This window comes from Eupeodes corollae, chromosome 2 (assembly GCF_945859685.1).
Source record: "Eupeodes corollae chromosome 2, idEupCoro1.1, whole genome shotgun sequence".
Taxonomy (NCBI): Eukaryota; Metazoa; Arthropoda; class Insecta; order Diptera; family Syrphidae; genus Eupeodes; species Eupeodes corollae.
This window is the reverse complement of record NC_079148.1, coordinates 129,556,112-129,575,906: the sequence shown is the minus strand read 5'-3', so window position 1 is coordinate 129,575,906 and position 19,795 is coordinate 129,556,112. Positions and strand designations below refer to the sequence as shown.

General features: G+C 35.4%; 2 long non-coding RNA genes across 2 annotated transcripts in view; both read right to left on the bottom strand.

Annotated features, from left to right (window-relative positions):
• Positions 1–1,811, bottom strand: part of LOC129947809 (uncharacterized) — a 128,516-nt gene extending 126,705 nt beyond the window's left edge. Inside the window, exon 1 of the long non-coding RNA XR_008781768.1 lies at positions 1,497–1,811. This is a non-coding gene — a long non-coding RNA (uncharacterized LOC129947809). The remainder of the gene's footprint in view (positions 1–1,496) is intronic.
• A 15,926-nt stretch (positions 1,812–17,737) lies between these two features.
• LOC129946828 (uncharacterized) lies at positions 17,738–19,450 on the bottom strand. Its single transcript, XR_008781649.1, has 2 exons — positions 18,104–19,450; positions 17,738–17,977 (listed from the first exon to the last, which is right to left on the bottom strand). It is a non-coding gene; the product is annotated as an uncharacterized LOC129946828 (long non-coding RNA).
• Positions 19,451–19,795: the final 345 nt, after the last annotated feature.

The window sequence follows — 19,795 nt, the reverse complement described above, 5'->3', positions numbered from 1 at the left end:
AATGATCATTTCTCTAATCAATTTGATTATATGATTAAGAAGTCCTCGTTTTATATAGTTTCGTAGCCAGAAAACACGCCAATTGTAAGCTGTAGTACGTCAACTGTACCTGATTGTAAATGGGCTTCTCTAAATTGAGAAATCACAAAAATTGTAATACTTAACAGACTTTTTGAATAAGATATCTTTTAAATGCAACCCTTCCCAAAAACACAGAATTTAAAAAAAATTTAAGGTCTAATAACAAAGAAAAATCAAAAAAATTGAAGGGGCGTGGGTTATATATTTTTTTAAAGGGTACATTTTAAAGTTGTTAGAAATTTCATGCAATATTAAATGTTTATTTTTAGATACGTTATGCACGAAATCGAAAGGTTGCGTATAAGAAATAAATTGACCTGACTAAGGCATTCCACATTCGTAAAGTGCGGCTTGTGAAAAACTCTCTTTTTTTCTACTTAGGTCGAAGTTGTACTTTAGGGTATTTCTAAAAGAATTATTGAATTTTGTGAAAGAAAAATAGTGGTAAAAAGGAGACATTGCTTAAAAGATACAAATTGTATAGTGAGTCAATAGTCACCTATCATTTTTAAAATTATCTTTTAAATTATTGTTGATAATATTTTATTTACTTTTCACACATGAAACTCAGCATTCCTCAAACATGGGTTTATTCCAAATATCTTAAGATATTGAAAAAAAAAGAAAATTTAGACTGAAGGACCTCATTATAAGTGTCATATTACACAACGACTTTAGAAACATGACATGTTGTGAAAGTAAATATATAAAACGTACGCTCGATTAAAAATTCTCAGGAAATTCCGAATTTGACAGCTTAAAAGTCATAAATTTAAAGCAGGTTTTTCATAACAGAAAGTCCGATGCTAGCTAATTTTCAGATTCTTTGGAAGGATTCAATAGTCCAATAGTAGGTACATAGGTTCTTCTAAAAGGACCCAAATCAACAAAGTTCTGTTTTTTAAATCAAATTACCATATAGAGCCCCCTCGCTGAAAACCCACCCACAAAGAAAAGTTCAAAAATATCAATTTGCAATTTGTTTTTGATTCTCAGGTTTTTTTTTCTTTTTCGTTTGTCATTGTCGTCATCCGTTTTTGTTTCCTGCGTTTTTATATTTTTGTTTGTCTCCTGCTGAAATTTTTCCACTTCCCTTGTAATATGCTACCAGTGCAGCAGCGTTATATGGCGATGCGATGGCGATGGCGTGCAATCGCTTTATTATATTTTTATCGACCTTTGTTGTGTTTCCATTTTCAACGATTTGATTTCGAATAAAGTCAAAAGAAATTCAATTGGGATAACGCTCTTCTTCATCGGATTCTGTGTTTAAATTTAGCGATAATTCGTTGTTCTTTGCTCTTCTTCATCTTCTTTCCGATTTCTTATTTTATTTCTTTAATTTTGTATCCTCTATTTCTGATCATCGAGGTCTTATTTTATTTACTTTTTATAATATGTATATTGATACTCACTTCAGAGATTCAGATTCAGAAATAAATTCTTTTATTGGAATTTATTTAACGATGCTATTCTGCTTTTGAGCTTATCGAATTCGAAAACAACGAATAAAACAAAAACAATTCACCTTCGTGCACTATTGACTGCCAATTTGTTTATTGTATGCGCGGCACTGCGCTGCGCTTCGCGCGGATTGTTAGCGGACTTGTTGCTCAGAGTCTGAGACTTTGGCTTTGCTTTGGAACTTTTGTGTCTGTTTTTTAAATTGCATGCTGTGCTGTGATGGTATTGTGTGAATATAAACACGCTCCTAAAGGGGAGGCGAGTGTGTCGGTGTGTTGGTTGGTTGGTTGGTTGGTCGGTCAGGTAGTCGATGATAACATACTTGAGTCTTTAAGGTATGCTCGCAATGTGCCACCTTAGAAGCCAGGAGTGGCTAAAGGTGAGCGACACATAGATTAGTCAAAGCGTGAAGGTGGCATATCATGTTGATGATGATGATGATGATACATAGAAGGTATGCCACAGGTTAACATTCTTGTTTGGATTTCGATTAAACTGCAATTAATTCACACCTGTTTTAGTAGTTCTGGTTTTTTTCTTCTGTTTTGTTGCTGCTGTTGTTGATGCTTTTAAATTCAATAAAATTATTATTAGCATGACTCTTGGCTTGGTGCACTTCTATAAACATAAACAAATCGTGGTTATAATTATGGTAATTTGTATATTTTGCAGCGGGGCATATAAGTAGGTAGAAGTGTAAACCGCGGTCAGTGATGTTGATGTTGAGAGTTTTGCATCCAAATACATTGAGCGGTATGACGACGACGGACGACGTAATATCGTTAAGTGAGTTGTAAAATCCTGGCCAATAAAAGTTCATGAACTAATAAAATGTAGGCGTAATCTTTAGGATTCGGTTGATTATCTTTCGCGCGCATGGCGTGATGTCTGAGATAGTTGAAAAAATGCAAACAAAAATAGTGCTAATTTGACGATGGGTTTTATAATGTAGGAGTAGAAGTAAGTGCTTAACTAAGCACAAGGTGTAAGATAATGCATAAAGATTAACGGCATTTTATTTTATGACTATGGTAATCATGTATAAAAAGTGCAAAATTTGATTTTATAGTATTAAAAAACTTTATTGCATATTGGTTGATTAATTTTCCGCCGTTTAAGCTTTTAAATTATTTTACGATTTGTTACTTAATTAAATATATTGTAAGTTTTAAGTAAAGTTTTCGTTAGTTATAAAACAAGGAAATAACAAGTCATCATCACGTGTATTGGCATCTCTGAAGGTAGATAAGTCGATCAGCGATTAATTAATCAGATGCTGATAAGCAGGATTATCAATTCAAAACTGTTCGATTTTACTGCACCAAGGGGTGTCGGCAGAGGTACCCCACAAGGTGGTGTCCTATCAATCTCCTCTGGAACTTAGTAATAAATGAAAGAGAGGGATACAGAGTGTATCCGCTCCGATTATAATTATGCGGACGATATTGATATTGCAGTAACGGGTAAACATCTCAATATACTGAAAGAACTCTTACAAAAAGCTTTAAATACGCTCATCAGATGGGCAAATCGGTGTGGACTAGACGTTAACCCACAAAAAACCGACCTTGTTCACTTCACAAGGAAATACAAAGTCCCACTCATTGACCTTTCCCTCATTAACTGTGTACCACTTAAATTCTCTGAACAAGCAACAAACTTGGGTCTTATTTTGGATAAGAAATTAAGTTGGAAACCTAATATTCAAGAGAAGCCACAGTAGCCCTGTTCTCCTGTAAAAAGGCCATATATCTCGGTCATAAGGCCGATCCTTACTTATGGAGTAGCGGTATGGTGGACGGCGCTAAATATAGCTACAAATCGCGATAAACTCAGCAAAGTCCAACGAACGGCCTGTCTGTGTATGGGAGCAGTTCGATCTACCCCTTCCGCCTTACTTGATTTTCTGTTACATCTAATAGCGCTGGACATTTTCAGCAAGCAAACGGCTTCAAGCCTCCTCTCTGTGGATCACCACACACGCCACACCGCTATTTTAAACTCGTTCACAACTATACACAGTAATATTGATTACACCATACTCCATCCTCAGTTTAATACTATAGCTTCAAAGTGACTATACCTCCCAGGTCTTCTTGGGAGAATACATCATTTTTGACCCATGATCCTAAAAACTTTTATACAGACGGATCAAAAACGGAGGATGGGGTTGGTGGAGGCGTATACTCACATAGACTAAACTTAAGTCTCTCCTTTCGTCCACCCGATCATTGCAGCGTGTTCCAAGCTGATATCCTGGCTATAAAAGAAGTCCTATCATGGCTTAGAGAAAACGTTATATCAACTAATGATATACGCATCTTCTTGGATAGCCTAGCTGCGTTAAAGTCCCTAGACTCTGTCTCCACAAAATTACAAACAGCCCTAAATTTTCGATCATCTCTTACGGAGATGGCTACACAGTTCAACATTCACCTTTTCTGGGTGCCGGACCATAGAAACATTCCAAAAAACTGCAGACCTGACGAACTTGCAAAAAGCGGTTCAACTTTACCTTTGCTGGCTATTAGCGCCAGGTGCTCAAAACAATTAATCTCTCTGAGTAGATTGCACATTAGCTAAGTTATTGGTGTCCTGACTGGGCACTGCTTGATAGGAAGGCATGCTATTCGACATGAAGCCCCTGCAAATGATTTTTGTAGGAGTTGCATGGACGAGAAGGAGGAGGAGACAGTCTCTCATCTTCTGTGCATATGTCCTGCCTTATCACAAAGACTTAAAATCCACCTTGGAGACTACTACTTCAACGATACCAGCTATCTAAAAAATTCTGACATTATTTGTCTCCTACGCTTCATTCGGAGCTCCAATTGATTCGACGAGTTAAGCTGATCAGCTGATCCATGTGGTATCACAACGGCCCATACTATGGTCTAAGTGTGTTAGACTTCCCAACCAACAGCCACTTTAAACTAACCTAACCTAACCTGAGTCAAAAGTTTTAGTATTGTTCTGTTTTTAAGGTTTTTATTTTTTGTAAAAAAAAAACTTTCAATTAGATGGTTTTCAAAATTTTACTGAACGTTGACAACAACATTTTTTAGAAGACAATATCTCAAAGTTTTGAAAAGATATTTGAGTCGAAAATCTATGTTTACAAAATTTTGTTAAATTTTCTTTTATGTTTTTTGTTTTTGTAAAAAAAACTGTCAATACGATATTTCTCAAAATTTTATTGAATGTTGACAACAATATTTCTTTAAAGATAAAAGTATTTTAAAGCCAGTATCTCAAAGTTTTGAAAAGATATTCAAGTCGAAATTCAATTTTTACCATTTTTTTTAGTTTTTCATTTTTCATATAAAAAACGCTTAATTCGGTTTTTCTCAAAATTTTAGCAGGTGTTAAAAAAGTTATTTTTCGCTGCACAAAATAATTTTGGCGATAAAATCATTGTTAATTCGTAAAATTTTCGAAGTGACACATTTTTGATTTAAAAAAACAGTCAATTCAAACCTCTAGCGTTTTTGGTTCGTGAGATATTCAGGGTTAACAAAAATGTTAACCTTTGTTTTAACTGCTATATTAAAAAAACCACAAACGCAGTGGTTTTGAGAGCCCTTTCTTCATCTTTCTGTATTATTATCTGTATAACAAAATTTATTGGAAGTCAATATCTCTACTGGTTCTTGAGCTATGGACGGCAAAAAAAACGTCGCGAACGTACGGACGTACGGACATACGGACTTACGAACGTACGTTCACACCCATACATCTTTCTTAAAATATTTTATTTCGACTCTAGGGACCTTGAAACTTCGAAAAATGTCAAAATTTTCAATTCGACAAATCGGACCCATTACAATAACTTCCTATGAAAAGCAAAAAAATATAATCTTAAGAAGAAGAATTGTATTAGCAAAAATTGAAGCTGTTATTTTGCTAAGTTTTTTGGGGATAATTTTTGAGTATTTATTAATTTCTCAAAAATATGTCCATTGGATTTAAATACAAACATTAAATATTAAGCATTTATGAGAACAAAAAATGCCGCACAATGCTGGTGGCCTATTCATGTGTCTGAATCCGTATCCATATCGGGAAACTATGCGGTTACTAAAAGTTGCCTTCAATAAATCAATTTTCAAACGAGCTTTGCGATATGTTGGCCATCATGTTAAAATCACAGTTTCTGCAGATGAACGAAAAATTCAGTAATCATTGCAATTTCGGTCACCATTAAAGTTCTAACCGTAACGTTCTGGACATAATTGTTTTTAAAGTAGTATGGACGAATTATTCATCGAATCTATAACTGATTCTGTGATTCTGAAATACCAAACTAAGCTGAAAATAAATCGCTTAAAAAAGTTAGCATAGTGTCCTAAAAAAACACACGCACACATAGGCATCTTATTTTAAAAGGAAAGGTTTTTATTCCAACAAACTTTCAAATTTCTTTTAAAATACCAAAAATATTCAAACGGATTACAATAACTTCCAAACGGAAATTTGAAAATCACAAAACATTAATTGAACAAATTTAATTAAGAAAAATTCTTCGAAGTTTTTAAAAAAGGTATCTCGTTTTTGTTCGGTACTAAATATAAAAACAAATCTGTTGAATTAATTCGAGACTTCTTAAGGTTTTATTATGCGAGAGTATTATTAAGAAATAAATCAATTGAAACTTAATTGGACACCAACCAAAAAATCTTTATATTTGCCAAAAAAAAACTGTATTGGTATTTTTTATTTCTATAATTTAATAATTTATCATCATGCATACAAATATAAGCAATAAATTATAATCCATAAGAAAAATATCAATTTAATATATTTTTTCTTTAAAGAAAAAAATAATAAAATATTTGTGTAAAACTATCACGAATTCCCTATCAAAAGAATTATCTTGATAAATAAATCATGAACTCAAAACAAATTAGTTATCATCAATCAGAACCGTATGAATAAGTTAGTCAGTCTCGTACACAATTTTCAGCACATATCTATATACAAGTCAAAGTCAAGTCAAGTCAAGTCGTCTTAATGGATGTCGGAATTAGTAAAGAACAAACACACACCCTAAAACCCCAGAAGCATCTTAACTATAATAAATAAGCTCAAGCTAAAAAACAACCGCAAAAAAATCCCTCCCAAAGAGACAAACTAACAGCAATAAAAATAAACAATAATGCAAGGAATAAAATAATAAAATATATAATACACAAGTTTATATTATATTTTCCGAGAATACTCAAATAAAATACTAACAGATCGAGCGAAAACATCAATCGATAGCGATCGGAACGAAACCAAAAGATCTCGCACACAAAGTTTACCTCGTCAACGCCGCGCGCCGTCGCCGCCGTTGCAGTCGCAGTCGTTGTCGCGTCGTCGGTATGACTTCTGACAGTCTGATGTTTTGTTCCAGCAGTCAGCCGTATCCCCGTCATCATCGGCAGCAAAATCGCGATCATTATGAAACAAAACTCTTCAACAAACAACAAAATTATAAATTCAAAGAAATGTCAAGAGATAATGGAATAAAGCATAAAAGCCGCAAAGTAGCAACGCCACCAGCACCACCACCACCAACGTTCAATGTCCAACGTCGAACGCCAAACGCCAAACGTCACCGCCACCCCCTGAAGCAATTTAATATACGAGTTAAGCGCGGTGATACGTCTATAGGTATGTTGAACCGATCCCCCAACTCCAGGAGATACACATCATGAGACTCTTCACTCAGGGATCAGGAGGATCCTGGATGGTCATATTGATCTCTTTTTGTTCTCTTTGTCTTTTCGAGGTATTAAAATGATTTTAGGATTTTGCAACAAATCAAGGAAAAGACTGAAAAACGAAACACAGAAATATGATGATAAAAAGGTTTTGAAAATAGACAAAAGTTGAAACCAAAAACAAAACAACAAAATATTCAAACACACAACAAACACATAACAAAATCAGAAAGAGGGCATAAAGGACATCATACAGGCGGGCGAAAGTAAATAAAACAAACAAACAAATAATCTTGCTTAAAGGAGCACCAAGTGACTTAAAACACAGCAGCAAGTGGGGAAAAGGATATAATGTTTCTAGAACTTTAATAAAACAATAATAACAAAGACAACAAAACCACATTTACAAAGAAGACGAAAACGAAGGCGAAGACTAAGACGACGACAGCAACAAGGACAGCGAATATATAAATTTAATGACGAATATCGTGCTAAAAATAATTTAAAATGAAACGAAGGCACTTGCCTGTATAAACGAAGTTGAATTGGGCAAGCATTGACAGTAGGTGCTACGCAGACCAAGTGGGGTTCGGGCAGTCTATATATATGTATGTCTGTATGTCTGTAGGTATTCAACATCACCCTGGCAAGAACAAAGAGGAATATACCTACTTATAGACGTTTATTTGAGCCAACCAACCCAAGAAAGGCCAATAGCCACCATCACAAAAAGCTGATGGAACGACAACCAACGACCAACGACCGGTGAGAGAAGACGGTTTAGGTATATTTCTTATGTTGGTTTCTTGTGTGTCTCAGAAGCAGCGCCTGCAAGTGGACCTTGACCATCAGGACATATTCAAACTTATTATATAGTTCACACACAAGAATAAACCACCTGCAAGGCCTTCTTCTTCTTTTTCTTCTTCGACGTCGACTTCGGATTCCTTCGTCCATCGACCAACGTCCAACGTTAAACGTCATCGTCGTCGGTCGTCTTAAGTAAGCATTTTTTGGCTTCTATCTAAATATATAACATGTGAGGATACGCACATTTTACTCAGACATATGATTACAAAAAAAAAAGAAATATCCCAGGAAAAAAATTGAATCCTTAATAATTTAAGTGCTCTTGATTGTCAGTCGAATCAAATTACAGTTTTGTTTTTAGAAACAAAAACTCAGCTCGGTGCGACAGTTATTCGCTTGGAGCAATACTTTGTGTGGGAATAACATTTTGGCGCTTAAATTTCAAGCTTTGATTTATGCAAAAATGCCTATCTCAATAAGTTAAGCTAAATCAGTTAACGGACAAGACAACTCACATCCCAATAGTTTTGGGGATATCGGCGAAAACTAGAGACTTTACATCTCCGTTAAAAATAGTAAAGTGGCGTTAAAGCACACGATTCTTGAAATCAATTCACGGGTTCTCTTACCCCCATTGCTCTTGCTTGTAGAAACCGTTACATGGTTGTAAGTGCGTTGGACTGTCATGCTAAAGGTCTTGGGTTCGATCCCTGCCTGGGCCATCTAAAGTACTCAAAACGGGAATTGACAAAATCTATAAGAGTAATTATTCTCATGAAAAGTGCTTTCTCAAATTATTCGTTCAGATTCGGCTTAAAAACTGTAGGTCCCCTACATTCTTGACAACATTACTGCCACAAAGGAATGGTTAAGAGCTGAAAGTCACTAGGCCCTAGTTCTCAACGCACTGGTGCACCACCTATTTCATTTATTTAAATTTCACTTGACAGCTGACAAAATGGCGCCAGTTAAAATAGAATTGCCAACTTCAAGTTCTATGCTCAACAAACACCCGTTATTTCTGAAAAACAATATAGTAAGTTTTTAATATTTTTGGTATAACTTGAAAATTTAGAGTTTTTCTGTGGGAAATAAAATCTTCTTTCAAAACATGACTTTCAAAATTCAAGACAATAATTCAAGCGGAAAAGTTTACAAGAATCAATCAAAAACAAAATAAAAAAAAAGAGGCTCGGAAGGGGCCCACACTTATAAGTTCCCGTCTTGCTCAAAAGTTTGTAGGTTTTCGTGGGTTAAAAAACTTGTCAGTTGAATTATTCTTACAAATTTTAAAATTACCAACAATATTTTTCATATAAAGAAATAGTTCAGTTTGAAAATCTAGATTTGTTAAATAGATTTTTATTCGAAAACATATTTTTACTAATCTTATTAGCATTTCTTTAATTTTTACAATTAATTTTATTAGCATTAATTTTTACCAAATTTGAGTACTAGTTTTTGTAGATTTTATTTTTAACAACAAAAAAAACGCACTATTGGATTTATATGAAAAAAAACTAACGAATATCGAAAACAATATTTTCTGTGTAATAAAAAAAGTTTAAAGACAATATTTTTAATTTTTGAAAAGCTATTTGAGTCGAAATTAAATTTTTACCAGGTTTTATTAATTTTATATTTGTTGTCCAAAAAGGTATGAATTCTATTTTTCTCAAAATTTTACCGAATGTTTAACACAATATTTTTTATAAGATAAAATAAGTCAAAAGCCATACTCTCAAATTTTTGAAAAGATATTTGAGTCGAAAATCAATTTTTACCAACTTTTGTTAAATTTTCTTTTAAGTTTTTATTTTTTGCAAACAAACTGTCACTTCAATTTCAATTTTAAAGCCAATATTTTAAAATTTTGAAAAGATATTTGAGTCGAAAATCAATTTTTCCGAACTTTTAGAAATGCTTTTTTTAGCTTCTTATTTTTTGTTAAACAACTTTCAATTCGACTTTTTAAAATTTACCGAATGTTCAAAACAATATTTCTCTTAAAATAAAATTAGATGTAAGCTAAAATCTCAAAATTTTTTTTTAGGTTTTCAATTTTTTGTAAAAAAAAACTGTCAATTCGATTTTTCTCAAAATGGAACTTAACTAAAACAACAATATTTTGAGAAAAACTAAATTATTTTCAAGCCAATCTCTCCAAGTTTTTAAAAGTTACTTGAATGGAAAATCAAAAAAACCTTCAATTCGATTTTACCAGATGTTAAAAATGCGTTTTTTTTGTTGCACTTAATTGTTTTGGAGATAAAATAATTTTTTTTCGTAAAATTTGCGAGGTAAGAAATTTTGTTTTTCAGTTTTTTTTTATTTATAAAAAAACTTTAATTCGATTTTTTTTTCAAAAAATTCATAATATATACATTTTAATTTAAGCCTCTATTATTTTTTGGTTCGGGAGATATTTAGGTTTAACCAGAATGTTCACCTTTTTTTAAACTGCTTTCGTAAAAAAAAAACAACCACGTAAGTTTCTTGATAGCCCTTTCTGCATCTTTCTGCCTTATTATCTGCATAACAAAATTTATTTGAAGTCGATATCTCTTCTGGTTCTTGAGTTATGGGCGACGAAAAAAACGTCACGAACTTACGGACAGACGCACGCCCAGACATCTTTCTAAAAATCTAGGGACCTTGAAAATTCGAGAAATGACAAAATTTTCAATTTGATAAATAGGACCCATTACAATAACTTTCTCTGGGAAGTTTATAAAAAATGGCGGATCAATTAAAGAAAAAAAAAGCTCATAGAACTTTTTTCGTATGAATATAAGATAACACTTTTAAGATTAATGAATTATCTTAAATTCCAATTTTTCGAAAATCGCTTTATTAAACAACAATGCACTTATTCAAAAATCAAGAAATGAAAAATTGTAAAATAATTTCACAACGAATGCTAAAGCATACCGAAAAGAAAGGTCCGTCAAAAATTTTCCATACCTAGATACCTTTCATAACCCTAAACTCTCTTAACTTACGAGAAGAACCAGGACATCCAGAACATGCACATCAGGACCTGATGCTCTATTTTAAACGCTGTAAAATCTTTTATTTAGGATATTTAATTTAAAAACCTACAAAAAATTCCTCAGTTCCTTGTTTGATTCAATATGTTTTCCCAAATTAAATAACATTCACAGTCGTTTTCAAAAACATTTTGGTTAAAAATATGGAAACGTTTTTTTTTCAATAATTCCTATACAATTAAAATTTACAAAACATATGATAACAAATATTATCTGATCAAAAAGTGGCGCCCAACAAAACAATGAATGCTCTAAAATTTGAATGTGTATCTAATTGGTTTCGAATATTACATCAAAAAAAACATAACATAAAACGTTGGAAACAAAATCTAATAATTTTCTATTGTTGAAAATCTAAACACCCCCCTTCCCCCTTCTTCCCTTATACTTTTATGCCATTTTACTCTTTGCATGTTTATCGGGTATAATATATACTTCTACGTAGGATGATGAAAAATTTAGCAAACATTCGATCAAACAACACTCACGAATTGAATCGAAACAAAATCCATTGCAAACGCAGGACATCTCTACGACAAAACACACACACACACACAAACAAACAAATAAAAGCCTCTAAAAACACCAACAGAGCCGCACATACAAAAGATTTGACCAAATGCAGACCACATATGCAAATCCATGTGTGTTGCACATTTTTGATATAAATACACATACATACCTACCTCCTATTGAGTACCACACAATACTCCTACCACATCCCCCGTCATCCCTCTTCGCCACACAAAAACACACATACACTGAAGCTTATACTGAAAAATTCGTCGTTGCCGCTGTCGTCGACAACACTACCTGAACAAAACTCCCTCGATCACCTACCATAGCCGCCCTCCGTCATCCGCCCCTCCACTCCTCTAACACCACCATCGTCAATCCGTTTTGGTTGCAATTTATTATTATTGCAACGTACTTAGTTCACTCCATTGCATCACCTCTCTCCACTTTCATCCCCAAACCCCCGGGAATATGGGATTATGTTGCGTATTCAGTACTTCATTGCACTCGTGTGCATTGCTGCTATCTGTTCGTCGTTGTCGCTCGTTTGTTGTTCGTAGCCAAGGCAGCCAGCGCGCAGAGCAGCCAGTGTACAGTATAGTGAATGTGCAACATCGTCCTTTCCCGCCAAAAAACCAAAAATCCATTTTACCTCTCATTCTGTTGTTTTTTGTTTTTTTTTTTTCTGTTTCATTCAGTTTTTTTTTTGTCTTTGCATTATTTTTCGTTCCTGTTTACTACCACAGCAGGTAGCATAGCAGCGGCAGCAGCAACAGCAGGCAGGTAGGTATATTGTATGCGATTGTGTGAGTGGAGAGCATGAGATTTTCCAGGCCGCAACTTGTTTTGTTGGAAAATGGCCCAAACTTCGAACAAACATAGTAAGCCCGGAGAGATAGTTCAGTATTTTAGTTTCATTGGTTTCATGTCCGTCTCTGAGTAGAAGTCACCAACCGGGTTTTCAAAAATATTCAATAACTCCCAAAAATTGTCAAAATATCAAAGGCTTTTATGTGACTGAAATTTGTTTAACCTTTAGTATATGATAAGTATCTCCGAACTTAACCTCCAGATAAAGTTGGACCATTTTTATTTTTAACGGTTGAAAGATTCTTCGATACTTCGATATGTTTAAGTCTTCTTTTCCCAAACAAAAGTGGCACATAAATAATGCTAATCTGTCAGATAACAATCTATCTAGTGGTTTTTTTTTTTAACCTGATAGTTCAATATTTTACTTTCATTGTTGACATGTCCGTCTCTGAGTAGAAGTCACTAACCTAACAAAAGTGACACTAACCAAACAAAAGTGACACATAAATAATGCAAATCTGTCAGATATCAATCTATCTAGAGGTTATTTTTGAACCACATAGTTCAGTATTTAAGTTTCATTGTTGATATGTCCTTCTCTAAGTAGAAGTAACTAACCGGGGTTTCCAAAATATTTAGTAATTCCAAAAGCTGTCACATTATCAAAGAATTTTATGAGAAATTTAGTTAACCAAGATAAGTACGTATTCTCCGAAGTTAACCTCCAGATAAAGTTGGACCATATTTATTTTTAACGTTTAAAAGATTTTTTAAAACATGCTAAACTATTTTTAAGTCTTTTTAAAAACAAAAGTGACACATTCGAATCTATTAGATAACAATGTATCTAGTGGTTATTTTTGAACCTTAACTAATCAACAGTCAACAGTCAACGTCTCTCATTCTAATTTAAACTAAAAAGACAGGGTTTCATTACAGAATATGAAGATCGATGATGATCAATAGTGGGAATCTGGTAGATAACATCCTATCTAATGGTCATTTCTTAATCTAAACGAATCAATAGTCTACGTTTTCCTGTGGGTGTAGGCTCACCATAACTGTCAGACTTCATTACGGAATATGAAGTCTCTTTGATGTCACGATGAACAGGAAGCTTTATGAAACTAAGAGGAAGTCAAATTTTAAAAGTTATATCTAGTGAAATTTAGGCCTTAAATTAAACTATTCCCAACCTGGCCCACAGAGTGAGTTAACCCAGAGGGAGAACACATTAGGTTTGATGGCGCTCACTTCGTCACTGTTCCTGCTGTTGCTGCTCCTGCTGCTGTTGCTGTTGCTACTTCTGCTGTTATATTGTGGTCATGTGGTGTACACTGTACACTATATGCACATATATACATAAGTTTATAGATGAACGAACGAATGAATAAACAACACAAAACGCGAAAATCTGCGTGTCCACCATAAGGGGATCAGCTTCAGCATCAGGCAAGCAGGCAGGCAGTCTAAAAAAAAAAATCCAATGGACAGTGCAATGGCAGAAAGAATGGAGCACAAGAGTTATATGGTACAGAGACGAAAGGTATAAGCAATATGGGTACCTATAGGCACTGGGCTGGGAATCCTCTATATAGTTACATATAGTTGGTAGAATATGCAGCATGCACCCTCGGGGTGGTGGTAAGCGGTGAATAGGCATTTTGTGCCGATAAACGCCAGAAGAATGTAATAACACTGCATTCGTTTGGATTTGAGCCCAATCTCGCTACCAGTCTGTCAGTGATATCCCAACTTAGCCTGCTTTGGTCATATACACAAAACTATACCTAACTCTTCTTGTATAGTTAGTATACCTATGTAGTTCGATTGCAACTTGGAAATAAAGTATAAAGTAGAAAGGAAGGTATAGGTACGAAGTACACATATCAGTACCTCCTATACCCAGATGATGGTTCTGCTTTAGTTGCTATTGCTGCTGCTGCTGGACGATGTATTATCGCTGATGGTATTGGCTATGGACATGGACTGGACATGGACAACAACGACGATGATGATGATGATTATGCCTTCGGTTGGGAATGAAATTCGTATTTTGAGAGTATGAGGGAAGCTTCTATACACATTTTATTGATATGTAAATACCTATAGGCTTTCTATATATTCAAAAGTTGAAAGTGCTTAAATATTTATACATAAACGATATAATTCAGTCATATTATGTTATTTGTAACAAATATTATGAAATATTAGTGTCGCACATTTTATTGGGTTTGACACGTATATGTCACATAGGTTAGCCGCTTGCTGTTCACAATTTATTCATTTATCAGGAAATATTTATACAGTCACATGAAATTATTTCTAGAGGGGTAATTCCAATTAGTTGCACGTTGGGCGCCATTTGATTTTTTTTTAATTTATAGGAATTCAGTTAAAATATTTATTTGATTCATATAATACATGAAATTAGAACAGAAATTGTTATGTCAATTGAAACCCTATCAACACCACACAATAAAAAAACTAGAGGATTCTTTACTCAGAATCTGATTTCTGGATGGTAACATCAACTTTTATATATTCTTTTACTTTGGACGTATTTTAATGATTCAAAAATCTTATCACAAATATAGAAAAGACGAAACAAACAAGTTTCACGTTGGGCGCCATTTTTTAAAAAGCTTTGTTTTTGTTTTGCTCTCAAAAAGCAACATTTTCCAAGTCCTTAACAAACTAGATGTCTCCAGTTTCGCGCTCCAAGTTGGTTGAAGTTACCTTCTACTTTTGCGCTCCACCTGATTCGCGGTCTTCCTCTACTGCTATGTGTTGGGGGAGTGGATTTGAATGATTTCCATGCGCTCTACGTGACCTAACCATCTTAGTCGTTGGACTCTTACCCTTCTGGCTAAATTTACGTGGCTGTACAGCCCGTACAGCTCGTCGTTCCATCTTCTCCTCCACTCCCCTTCATACGGGACCTTAAATCACACGAAGAACTTTTCTCTCGAAACGACCCAACGTGCTTTCATTCGCTTTTGTCATAGTCCATGCTTCTGCACCGTATAGCAAAACGGGAATAATAAGGGTCTTATATAGCAACACTTTGGTCCTCTGAGAGAGGACTTTTCCACTCAATTGCCTTCTTAGCCCAAAGAAACGGCAAGAGTTATTCTTCGTTTCTTCTCAGCGGTGCTGTTTCCTGCTTTTACAGTGGAGCCTAGCTAGACGAAGTCCTTGACTACCTCAAAGTTACGTCTGACGATAGTGACGTTTTGACTGAGACATCGTCGGGTTGTAAGTCCTTTCTTGAACACAGCATGTGCTTTGTTTGCATTCATTAACCATCAAACCCATTTTTACCGCCTCTGCCTCAATACTCACAAAAGCCCCATTGACATCACGTTGAGTTCTTCCGATTATGTCAATGTCATCAGCATATGCTAGTAATTGGACAGACTTTTGAAAGAAAGTGCCTCTGGTGTTGACGTGTGAGGTCAGCACTATTCTTTCAAGTATGATGTTAAAAAAAGCACGTGACAGCGCATCGTCTTGTCTAAAACCTTTTTTAACGTCGAAAGGCTCTGTTAAGTTGTTTCCAACCTTTTTGGAGCAGCGTTAATTCTCAATTGTTATCCTACGCAAACGGACTAGTTACGCAGCGATGCCACGACCAAGCATAGCTCTTTACAGCTCGTCCTTGTAGATGCTGTCATATGCGGCCTTCAAATCGATGAAAAGATGGTGGGTGTCGATTTGGTGTTTTTGGTTTTCTTCTAAGATCTGCCGTAATGTGAATATTTGATCAACTGTGGACTTTCCTGGTCTAAAACCACACTGATAAGGACCTATCAGGTTGTTGACGATGGGCTTTAGACGTTCACATATTAGGGCAGAGAAGATTTTATAGGCGATGTTAAGTAGACTGATTCCTCTATAGTTGGTGCAGTTCAGAGGGTCTCCTTTTTTCAGGATCGGGCAAAAAATACTGAGGTTCCATTCATCGGGCATGTTTTCTCCTGACCATATCTTACAAATAAGTTGGTGCATGCTTCTTACCAACTTATCTCCAGCTGCTTCAAAGAGCTATACTTCAGCTTAGATATGGCAATCTTTATTTCGTTTACGTCGGGAGGACGGATTCTTAGCTTTCGACGTCTTTGTTGAATGAATCATCCTTCCTGACAGCGAAATTTGGTTCGTCGTCGCCGTTCAATTTAGCCAATATTTGTTTGATGAGTTTAATATATCGTCGGCGAAAAGCAAAATTATTCCAAGTCCTTAACAAATCCTTTGCAGTTAAAACAATTTCGCTTTTCGTAGACGATAGGACCGTACCGCAGAAATGGGTAAATCAACCTAACTATTTCACACACAAAAAAAAAAAAGAATATACATTTTATTTGTAATATTATCCGAAATCTAAATACTCTATGAATTAAGGACTTATCAGGCAAAAACAAAATGAACTACGAATTTCACGTTGGGCGCCATTTAAAAAAAAAATGTTTTTAAGTTTTTCTCTTTATATAAGTTGAAACTAGCAAATATTTGTTTGATGAATTTAATATATCGTCTACGGAAAGAAAAATTGGTCCAATTCCTTAACAAATCCTTCGGAATTAAAACAATTTTGGTTTCCGTAGACGAAAGGACAGAACCGTAGTAATGGGTAAATCAACTAAAGTCTATCACAAAAAAAATAGGAATGTACATTTTATGTGTAATTTCCTACGGAATTCCAACACTCTACGAATTAAGGACTTATCAAGCAAAAACAAAAAGAATCACAAGTTTCACGTTGGGCGCCATTTAATTTGTAAACTTTCATATGCATCCAACAAACAAACGAGCATTTTCTGAAAAAATATCCTTTTTAAAAATCTTCAGCAAATATTTGATTGGTTTGTCTAGAAGATATGACAGTAAAAAATATCAAATGGCGCCCAACGTGAAATACATAAACTAAGCATTTTTTTGCAGTAACCTTGAAATCGGTTTCTTCCGTTCTGAATGCTTTTGATAATTGGTTCCATTTGTTTTGTTTCGCAACCAGGATATCTTTTATGGAACCCATACAATAGCTTTATTGTGAAAAGAAACCAATACAAACTTCCAACTTCATCAGAACTGTCGTCTTTCTCGTTGGACACTCATTACCTCCCACGTTGTTGATCAACTGTCAATTTTTTTTTGTATACACAAAAACAAAAGATAGAACCGGTTGTAAATTTCTGCTGCACCTCGTTTCGCATTCCTCTTACTCCTTCTTCTATAGCAGAGCCACAGAACATACGAGCCCTATGAGGATTTAATTTAATTTACTTTAGCAGAAAATTTCTTGTCATCGCACATCTTCTTTTTTATTTTTCAAGAGTAATTTCATTCGGACATATTCTGTCAAAATATAACCCCCATCCCGCTGACTTGCTGAAATTACCTGAAGGCATATGATCGCCATCAGTGCTTATAGACATTTTGTCAAGGCAGACCTCTTTAAGAGGATTATACTCTGTCGATTCGAAATTCAAGCTAAATTCACGCACGCCCTTCTTCCACCGAGTAGCAGTGTCTTCCCTGGAATTGCAAAAAAAAAAAAACAGTTAATAAATAAAACAAAAAACAAAGAGAAACAAAAATTAAATATGTACGCAACAAAAAGAAAGAAGTAAAACAAAACAAAAAAACTATAAAGTTGTTTACTTGAAATCCAATCTGCCTCGATTATTATCGATATCACTATCGATACACGCAACGGCATCGATTGCAGCAACACAGTAAGAGCAACAGCAGCAGAATCAGCAGTAAACATCGCACAAGAGCCTCGCTCGCCTTCCTGCTTTGAGGCTGCTTACCATCACCAGCACTAGCACCAGCACCACACCAGCTTCAACTCCAACTCCAAGCTCCATCATGCAGTGAGACTCTGCTGCGATGATGGGAAGGGGGAGAGCCTTTGTGACCAGATTCTGGTTTTGTCGTACGATTACTCGGTTGGGTGTGTAAATTGTGCACACTTCGTTGGAGCTGGGCCGGGATAAGTCTCCTGCAAGATGACTACGACGACGACGACGAAGACATCAATGAAACGAGCGCGGAGCTTGTGACGCGACGACGCAACAACAAATGCCACACTGACAGGTTTCCAGTTTCTGGGACTATGCAACCGGGAGACTGGAGTTGGGAGTTGGAATTGGGAGTGCAAATGCGCGAGCAAGAAAAACCACAGACAACAGAGAAGCTGCTGCTGTTACTGTTGCTGCTGCGTAGGTGCTATAAGGTATTGCACCAGCACCAGTTAGTGGCGGACGACCAACGACAACGGAGATGCAGATGCAGATGGCGGTATGGTGCGGTGGTGGTGTAAGCAGTGCTGTATGAAGGGAATTTCTCGATCTCTTGTCGCGGAGCCTGTTGTAAGCCGGGAATCAGGTTTGTAAGAGAGAAAAAGAGCCATATTCAGAACAAGTCGAACCACCATGTGACGATGGCCGTATCCAGTTGGACGGGATTGAACTTCCACATTTTTATACTTCTTGATTCTTTCATCCTCTGCTTCTGATTCTTCTTCTTCTTTTTGTAAGCGGGAAGAGAGTTCGAGTCAAGAGGTGCTTCTTGCCTTTTGTGCATCTTCCGTGGACCAGATTGAACGAACTACCAATTCGTCCTCTCTTTTATGTCAACGCGATGGTTCTTTTACACCGAAGACTGTGAACAACACACAAAGTCGACTTCGCTCGTCGTCGGAGATGGCCGGTCAGTGGTCGGAGCAGAGAATTGGTGGGATTTGTTTTTTTTTTTTGTTTTAGATCGGCTTAGGAAACGGGCCTTATCAGGTTTTGTTGGCCGTCAAATTTATTTAAATGTGTACATGTGTACGGGTAATGTGTGGCGAGTGCAGTATGATGACGCACAGGGTGTTTTAGCTTTATTTTTGTTTGCATCAATTTTCATCCTACGTACATTATGCATCGCATCGCACTCAAAAATAACAACAAAAACAACAACAACAAAATAAAAGAAATCTTATGGAGGACAACGACGCGTAAATGCGAGTTAATCATGACGCCTCCTTTTTTTGTTGTCTTTGTTGTTGTTGATGGTAATGTTTAAGGTCTTATACAAAGCTTGAAAGATTTGTAGGCGAAGGTGAAGGTAATTGAGGAAGGAACGGTTTTTTAAGCGGGAGAATTTATAATTTATTGTTATTTTCGCCGTTCGTTGTTCATTTTGTGGACAGAATAAAATATTTGCATTCTTTTTTGTTGGTGTTATTGAATTGGCATCGTTGTGGTGTTGTTGGAGGATTTTAGGGCCAGAAATTCAATACTGTCTGCAAAACAAAGCACCTACAAAAATAGATTAAACCGTTACTTGATTAAAGTTGACAACCTT